A 9,101-nucleotide genomic window follows, 5' to 3' on the forward strand; every position below is an offset into this window, starting at 1 on the left:
CGAAGTGAAGCAAAGAAGAGAAGGAACCTTCATCAACCAAGCCAAATACACTCAAGACATGCTCAAGAGATTCAAGCTAAGTGATGTCAAGTCGGCTTCCACTCCAATGCCCACCAAGTGCCAACTTGACATAGATCCCAATGGTAAAGTGGTGGATCAAAAGGTATATCGCTCCATGATTGGATCCTTGCTTTACCTTTGTGCATCTAGACCGGATATCATGTTGAGTGTGGGAATTTGTGCACGGTTTCAAGTCGCACCTAAGGAAAGTCACTATGTGGCAGTCAAACGAATCTTCCGATATTTGGCTCATACCCCAAACTTTGGCTTATGGTACCCAAGAGGATCAAACTTCGAGCTTGTAGGGTACTCGGATTCCGATTGGGCGGGAGACAAAGTGGATAGGAAGTCCACTTCCGGAGGGTGCCAATTCCTTGGTTGCTCTTTGGTAAGTTGGTCTTCCAAAAAGCAAAGTTGTGTGTATCTCTCGTCCACCGAAGCGGAGTATGTAGCGGCTGGTAGTTGTTGTGCACAACTCCTATGGATGAGGCAAACTTTAAGGGATTACGGTGTCACCTGTGACAAAGTGCCTCTTTGGTGTGACAATTAAAGTGCTATCAAGATCTCTCTCAACCCGGTGCAACACTTCAAGATGAAGCATATTGAGATTTGGCATCACTTCATCCGGGATCACATTAGGCGAGGAGAGATCGAGCTCAACTATGTCAACACTCATGATAACCTTGCAGATATTTTCACGAAGCCCTTGGATGAAGCAAGATTTCGCGAGTTAAAGCATGAGCTAAATATCATTGATTTGAGCAATGTGGCTTGAACCCTTGCACACCCCACCACGCTCAATTTGCTGTCTAGTTTAGGTGTAGGCATGGACATAGGGGGAGTGTTGTTCTCTCAATGAACTCTACCTCCCCCCATTATGCATAAATTGATCAAGTCTTTCACTTTAGCCATTGTTGATGGTACTTGTGTTTCAAAGACGAGTTTTAGTCATGGGCCCAAGGTTAAAATCTTCGCAGTGCCATACCTCTTGACTCAAACATAGGTGGCCTCGGCCACCGCCCTCTCTTGAAGAGGTGTGTCTTGGCCGTTTGCTGGTGTGCTCTCTCTTCTTGCCTTTTTGTTTTTTCCTTCGAGCTAAGCCATGTTGTTTGGTTGCCGTGGCGTGCTGGGCGGTACTACCGCTGGTGGTGCGTAGTACTATCGCTTGTAAGCGGTACTACCACCCCCCAGTGCGGTACTACCGCTGAGAGACGGGACCAGGGGGTTATATCAGGGTAGGGGGAGGTTCCTTGTCCCCCATACCCATTCGCTTTGCCCCCTCTTTCCTCTTCCTCTCTCCAGCCTCGCCTTGCCGCGGGAGGGCTCCGGTGGATCTTCATCTCCGGGGCGACCCTCTCCATTTCCTTCGGTGGAGTCGATCCCCACCTCGTTCTCTTGCCATGGATGCCGATATTTCCCCCGTTCCTTCTCCCCTTTTGTATCGTTTTCAGATCTTGTTTCTTAGGGCCAATGGTGGTTGCATCTCTAGATTTTTGGCTAAATCTAGGCTTGAGTAGGTTGGAGAAGGCAACTAGACTATCTAGATTAGAGTTTGGTAGGAATATTTTTGAATTTGGTAGGTCGGTAGTGTCGGATCTGACCACGGTAGTAGGAAACTGCTGTTTCCCCGCCTTGAGCGGTACTACCGCTCTCGTTGGAGCGGTACTACCGCCCTCTTTGGGACGGTACTACCGCTTGGGCGGTACTGCCGCGGGTATGTCATGGTACTACCGCTACCTGCCAAGTTCCATCATGTTCCTGCCTTACCTTGATCCTTTTGTTGTGTTTGTTGGCTTATGCTCGTTCTTTCTGGTTGTTTTGCGTGTTCTTGTGTTTGGTTCCAGGTGATGAACATCCTGAGCATCAAGCTCGCCGTGTCAACCCCGGGAGTGCAACTTCAAAGTGCTACGGCACCTCTGAGCCAGCAGGTGGTTCCTCTAGCACTCAACCGCCACCAGCAGGTGCATCCGCAAGTGCTCCTCCACCACCTCAGCAGTCGAAGAGATCCGCCAACAAGCCAAAGGGAAAGACTGTGACTGAGATGACTGCCAAGGAGTTTTGGGAAAAGCGTCGCCGCAATCCCTATGAGGTGGACCAAGATCCCACTTTGGTCAACCGCCCATTCTGGAACCGCTTTCAGTTCGCCATCTATTTTGATGTGATCAAGGCCAAAAAGAATCTCTATGTTGATGTTCGCTCCATCAACACTGATGCCATGGAGAAGGACCCTAAGTACTTTGGCGAAGCCCTTCAGATGTGCACTCAGCTGAACATTCTCAGGATCATGCAGTTCAACAAGGATTTCGATGCAGATTTGGTGGCTCAATTCTTTGCTACCGTTCATCTTGGAACGGATGCCGACAGGACTCTAACTTGGATGGCCAATGGCAAGTTGCTTTCCATCAAGTGGAAGGCCTTCATGGAGTTACTTGATGTGGAAGATCACGGGCTTGAGACTTCAATAGGTTTCCGCCCTCACCGCAATACTACATCCACTCACAAGCAAGCCCTTTGGCCCTACTGCACTGTGAAGGTTCACCCAGTGACTAAGAAGGAAACCTATGAGTTGTCTATGTATCTGGACATTCATCATCGTGTCTTCCGTGAGACTCTCTTCCCTCGCATCGCGAATCTGGATATGGTCCACTCATATCTCGTGGACATGCTTCTTTTCTGTCAGCATGAGAAGGAAGCAAACACTGGAGAGAGCCTGGATATTTCTCATGTTATGTGGTCTGAACTTCTCTCTGCCGTTTCTAAGCGCAAGTGCCCAATATATGGTCCATTCATCATGAGGCTCATTGAGAGGGCCTGGGCATAGATCTATCCCAGAGTGATGCTGGAAACTGGAGACTTGGTTTCTCATGAGATCAAGCGTCTGAGGAAGAAGGACAATTGGGGCACCCCAGCGCCTAAACCCGGGGGTCCGTCTGCTTTTGCTGTTGCTGCCATGGAGACCGAGGGTGGGGCTGCCACTAATGATCACTAGGAGGACTTTGGGCCCTCTAGTGCAGAACCTTCATGGGCAAAGAAGCTTAAACGCAAGATGAAGAAGCTTTTCTGCATGGAGTCTCATGGTCAGTACATGGCTCATGTGGCGGAGAAGCATGCCAGGGTGCGCCACAAGGAGCTCATGCGTCACCTGGAAGCGACAGTTGCCAGTGGTTTTGAGGGACAGATCACTGAAGAGGAGGAATGGATTCACCAGCATTGCCCTTGGACCGACTCTGACGCCGAGCAGTTTCCAACCAACGATGGAGATGCAGACGATCACGCTGAGATCTGATGTTCAGCTTGCCATCACCTGGAGTTGTAGCTTCGCTCTTTGCCCTTTTGGTGTCTCGATGCCAAAGGGGGAGAGAGTTTAGGGATTTGTGTTGTTGCCGTGCTGCATGTGTGTCTTTGTGTCGTCTTGTGTTTTCTTGTGTGTTCTCTCGTTGTCTTTGTTTGGTTTGGTTTGGTGCTTGTGAGACCTAAGTTCTAGACATATGGTGTGAGACATATGATCCCTATCGCTACCTTATTACTTATGTCTATTCAGTACTGGAGTATATTAAGAGTTGCATGCTTGTCCTGTTTTATACTCTTATCTCATATATCATGTGCTTAGAATTGTTGGACTATAAAATATAGGGGGAGTGTTGATCCGGATGTGTGTGTCTTGCTTTCCAAAGGCTCCACTAACTAGGTGCACACATTCAGGGGGAGACCGTCTATATTTTATAGTTCTTAGTTTTCTTACTTTTATATCTTTTCCTTGTGCAAATCCCTAGTTGTCATCAATCCACCAAAAAGGGGGAGATTGTTGAGGCATATCTCTCTCGATGTAGTTTTGGTGATTGATGACAACATGTTTGAGGACTAATCATGTGCTTTGAGTAGTTCACAGATTCATCCTTGGCACGAGACGTTTTCTTCCCTTCGGAGTGTCATTCAAGATGGTGTAGCTCTTTCGTTTCTCTTTCGGTGGACTAGTTGCGTAGAGGGCACCGTACTATCAAGAGGGGGTCCGCTGGGGTATTGCTTGGGTGGAATCAACACGTACACATCAACTTCTCACCCTTAGAGCTCTACCACTTCATTGGAGAGATCTCTTCTTTCTTTGTGTCCTGTCTGGGTTCCAGCGGTAGTACCGTGCAACCCAGCGGTAGTACCGTTGAGGGGTCACAAGCGGCAGTACCGCCCCGCAGCGGTAATACCGCCGGTGACTCCACAACAGTACTACCGCTGGCCTGCCTGGCACCACCGCCTAGTCATCAGCCTCAACGGAGAGATCTTCTCTCTCTTGTCTGTGTCCCAGCGGTAGTACCGCACTGCCCAGCGGTAGTACCGCTGAAGGGTCACAAGCGGCAGTACCACTCCGCAGCGGTAGTACCGCCAGTGACCCCGCTGGTCTGTCTGGCTCCTATCGCTTTGACTCGAGGGCTCTTTTTCTCGTGTCGGGTTTTGCGGCACTAGTTGCGGCAGTAGACGCGGTAGTACCGTTTCAGAGCGGTAGTACCGCCCTTACCACCGCGGTAGTATCGCGCTGGGTCCTAATCCCTACTTCTCTCCTCCGCGCGGCAGTACCGCTAGCTGGAGCGGCAGTACCGCTGGCTCAGCGGTAGTACCGCCCCCCCTTAGCGGTACTACCACCCTGTGCAGGGCTGGTTGGTGGGCAACGGTTGGATTTTTCCCCCACTATAAAAGGGGGTCCCCCTCTTCCCCGTTGACTTACCTCTTCCCCCTCAAGCTCCATTAATGCTCAAGCTCCATTAATGCTCCAAGCTCCATTTTCGCCCAATCTATCTCTCTAGCCAATCAAACTTGTTGATTTGCTCGGGAGTGGTTGAGAAGGCCCCGATCTACACTTCTACCAAGGGATTTTCGATTCCCCCACTCATCCCTAGAGGATCTTGTTACTCTTGGGTGTTTGAGCACCCTAGACGGTTGAGGTCACCATGGAGCCATAGTCCATTGTGGTGAAGCTTCGTGGTATTGTTAGGAGCTTCCGATTGAGTTGTGGAGATTGCCCCAACCTTGTTTGTAAAGGTCCGGTTGCCGCCTTCAAGGGCACCAATAATGGAATCACGACATCTCGCATTATGTGAGGGCGTGAGGAGAATACGGTGGCCCTAGTGGCTTCTTGGGGAGCATTGTGCCTCCACACCACTCTAATGGAGACGTACTTCCCCTCAAAAGGAAGGAACTTCGGTAACACATCCTCGTCTTCACCGGATCCACTCTTGGTTATCTCTTACCTTTACTTGTGCAAGCTCTTTAGTGTTACTTCTCTTGCTTGCTTGGTTGCTTGTTGTTATTGCATCATATAGGTTGCTCACCTAGTTGCACATCTAGACAACCTACTTTGATGCAAAGTTTAATTTGGTAAAGAAAAGTTAAAAATTGTTAGTTTCCTATTCACCCCCCCCCTCTAGTCAACCATATCGATCCTTTCAATGAGCCCCCTAACAAAGGGATCCGGAGCGAGGCCTAGTCCTCGGAGGAAGTGAGAGATGAACGCAATGCTCTCGTTGGGTTCGGGAGTGGGGATGACCTGCCCTCGGGCGGGCAGCCTGTGCAAAATTTCGGCGGTCAGATATCTGGCCTCTTTCAGCTTCTTGATGTCCTCCTCTGTGACAGAGGAAGACATCCACCAACCTTGTTGGTTGGATCCGGACATGGTTGAAGGTCCGAAGCGCCTGACCTGAGCCTGGGGTGTTGGAACTCAAGGCGGGGGAGGGATTCAATTGAGCACGAGAGGAAAAAAAGATAGGTCTTGGCCTCTTTATAAAGAGGGTGAATGTCAAGCGTCCTCCTCGCGACCGTTTTGGACTCACCTAAAATCGAGGAGTCATACCAATGGGCACAGTGGGTTACCCACGTCCGTATTGATGAGAAATCCATAATAAGGGGGGCACGATCTCTGCTTCGACAAGATGTGTCAAGGAAACCACCTCGCAATATGTGCAGTGCTGGTTGGGAAAAATGGTTCGGATAATGACCGGGCCATGACATAACGTCATGCTATCAAAACACGTCGGCAGATTAGATTTGTGGAAATATTATTCTCTCTATGGTGGTATGTGGAAATGGTTTTGCAGCGCTGGACACTATCCCTGGGTTCAAAATCTTCTGTGGAGTATTCGGAGGAGGAACCCTCCTTGCAATGCCGAAGACAATACTGCGCGCCGGACTCATCGTCATTGAGGCCTGGTTCAGGGGCTACTGAGGGAGTCCTGGATTAGGGGGTCTCTGGACAGCTGGACTATATCCTTTGATCGGACTATTGGACTATGAAGATACAAGATTGAAGACTTCCTCCCGTGTCCGGATGGGACTCTCCTTGGCGTGGAAGGCAAGCTAGGCAATACGGATATGTAGATCTCCTCCCTTGTAACCAACTCTGTGTAACCCTAGCCCCCTCCGGTGTCTATATAAACCGGAGGGTTTAGTTCGTAGGATGATACATGCAATCATACCATAGGCTAGCTTCTAGGGTTTAGCCTCCATGATCTTATGGTAGATCAACTTTTGTAATACTCATATCATCAAGAACAATCAAGAAGGACGTAGGGTATTACCTCCATCAAGAGGGCCCGAACCTGGATAAACATCGTGTCCCTGCCTCCTGTTACCATCCGCCTTAGACGTACAGTTCGAGACCCACTACTCGAGATCTGCCGGTTTTGACACTGACAGTCCTCGAGGGGCCAACTCAAGGGGCCAGCTCGGCATTGGCTCAACAGTCTTCCTGAAAATTCTATCGGCAGCTGGGAGGACTTGGAAGAGGCATTCCTTGATAACTTCCAAGGTACATATGTTCAACCTCCAGACGCTGATGACTTAAGCCATATAGTTCAACAGGCCAGAGAGTCTGCCAGGAAATTCTGGACTAGGTTCTTAACTAAAAAGAACCAAATCGTCGATTGTCCGGATGTCGAAGACCTAGCAGCCTTCAAACATAGCATCCGCGACGAATGGCTCGCTCGCCACCTCGACCAAGAAAAGCCAAAATCCATGGCGGCCTGATACATCTCCAACGTATCTATAATTTTTGATTGTTCCATGCTATTATATTATCTGTTTTGGATATTTATGGGCTTTACTAAACACTTTTATATTATTTTTGGGACTAACCTATTGTAGCGACCAGACCTCAAACGGTCCAATCTCTGTGCTCAGGTGTCATCCCTGGATCAGTAATGCTGACACCACACAGTACTTGAAGGATTTATAACAGAGTAGCAATCACACACTTATTACATCGAATGTCTCAAAAGAGAACTTATTACAATAAATATGGCTTAAGGCCATCTAATAACGATAACAGCGGAAGGCTTGGAAGATAAGTGAGTCCATCAACTCCAACAGCATCACTGAGTATAGAACCACGACCTAAAAGGCACCTTACTCGTCGTCTGAAAAGTCTGCAACATGAACGTTGCAGCCCGAAACGGGTCAGCACATGGAATATGCTAGCAATGTAACACATAGAGAACGATGGAAGAAATAAAACTATACTACATGCATATTTGGCTGGTGGAAAGCTCTATGGTTACAGTTTTGCGTAAAGCCAATTTTCCCTACTGCAAAGGAATAAATTTTATTTAACTATCATGGTAGTTGTTAAACATTGAGAATGGTTGACAGCATTTCAATCCCTATTAAGCATCATCATTAAAAACGCAACAATTTAATTAGAGTAACATGATGAGATTCACATGATAATCCAAGTACGAAATACTCAAGATGTACATAACCGGGGACACGGCTAATCATGATTAGTTTATACACTCTGCAGAGGTTTGCGCACTTTTCCCCACAAGACTCGATCTCCTCCGTTGGATTTCTCGCACTACAAGGTGTTTGAGAAACGGATGACCGAGACATAGTCTTTTAGAAGCGCTAGCACCTTACGATCGGGTAGACCGTACCACCTACATCCCCTACATCTGCTAGTCTACCACTGTAAGAGTTCGTACAACTTAGTCAATTATGCTAGAGCCCATAGTAGCTTGTGGCTGCACACGGAAGTTTCCAGTATGAATAATCTCATGATCCCTTTGAGCCTGGGTGGCGGTCCAAAAAGAAAAACAGGCAATCACTGGAATACCCAGGTGCCTCAATCCACCCAGGTGTGTATTTAAGTTGCCACCTTAGATAAACCATTAAATTATCAATCTCACATCTGTCATGGATTTCACTCACCAAATCCACGTCTACTAGCATAGCATGGCATAACAAGCAAACGTAGAAGTAACTCCTAAAGGTTTGATAATAACAGGTAATAGGTACTACCACATCTACTTCCCAAACCCACAATTTAATTAGATCCTAATCATGTAATGGTGTGAGGATTGATCTAATGCAATAAAAAAACTGGGTAGTAGGATGGTATGATCAAAGTGTTACTTGCCTTGCTGATGATCCGTGAAACCTAGCGATTCGAAGTAGCAAGTGGCGCACTCCGGATACTCTATCACAAACAAACAAGCATACAATAAGTACTCAACTAATGCACAGGTAAAATTCGAATAAAAGATCTAACCAGATAGTTCAACTTAAGAACTCCGGTTGAAAAAAAGAACCAAATCGAATGAAGCAACGAAAGACAAACGGCAAAATAAATAAGCTCCATTTATTAATCTGAATCTAGGGCAATTTTTACTGAGGCAAAAACTTGTTTGAGTTGGTTAAACAGAAAGAGGGTTTCGAGACGAAACTCCAGGCGCTAGAATCTCTCCATTCGGACAAACAAGCGAAAAGTTAAACTAAAACGAACATCGGATCAGAAATCATGGTCAGAAAAATCACGGATTTGATCCGAGAAAAGAAAAAACGATGAAAAGGTTAACGAACGAATGTTCGTTAACTATAACTAAATGATGAACGCGTTCGTTAAAATGAACAGACAAGAGAACGCTCGCTGAATAAATAAATCGGAGAAAAATGATCTATTTAAAAAAATGAAAACTCGGGTTTTTAAAAAAACCGAAACGGCTTTTCTCAGGAAACCGGGACGGCGGCTGCACGCAGCGGCAGGCGGCACGAGGGGGGGC

The sequence above is a fragment of the Triticum aestivum genome, chromosome 2A (assembly GCF_018294505.1).
Source record: "Triticum aestivum cultivar Chinese Spring chromosome 2A, IWGSC CS RefSeq v2.1, whole genome shotgun sequence".
Classification (NCBI taxonomy): domain Eukaryota; kingdom Viridiplantae; phylum Streptophyta; class Magnoliopsida; order Poales; family Poaceae; genus Triticum; species Triticum aestivum.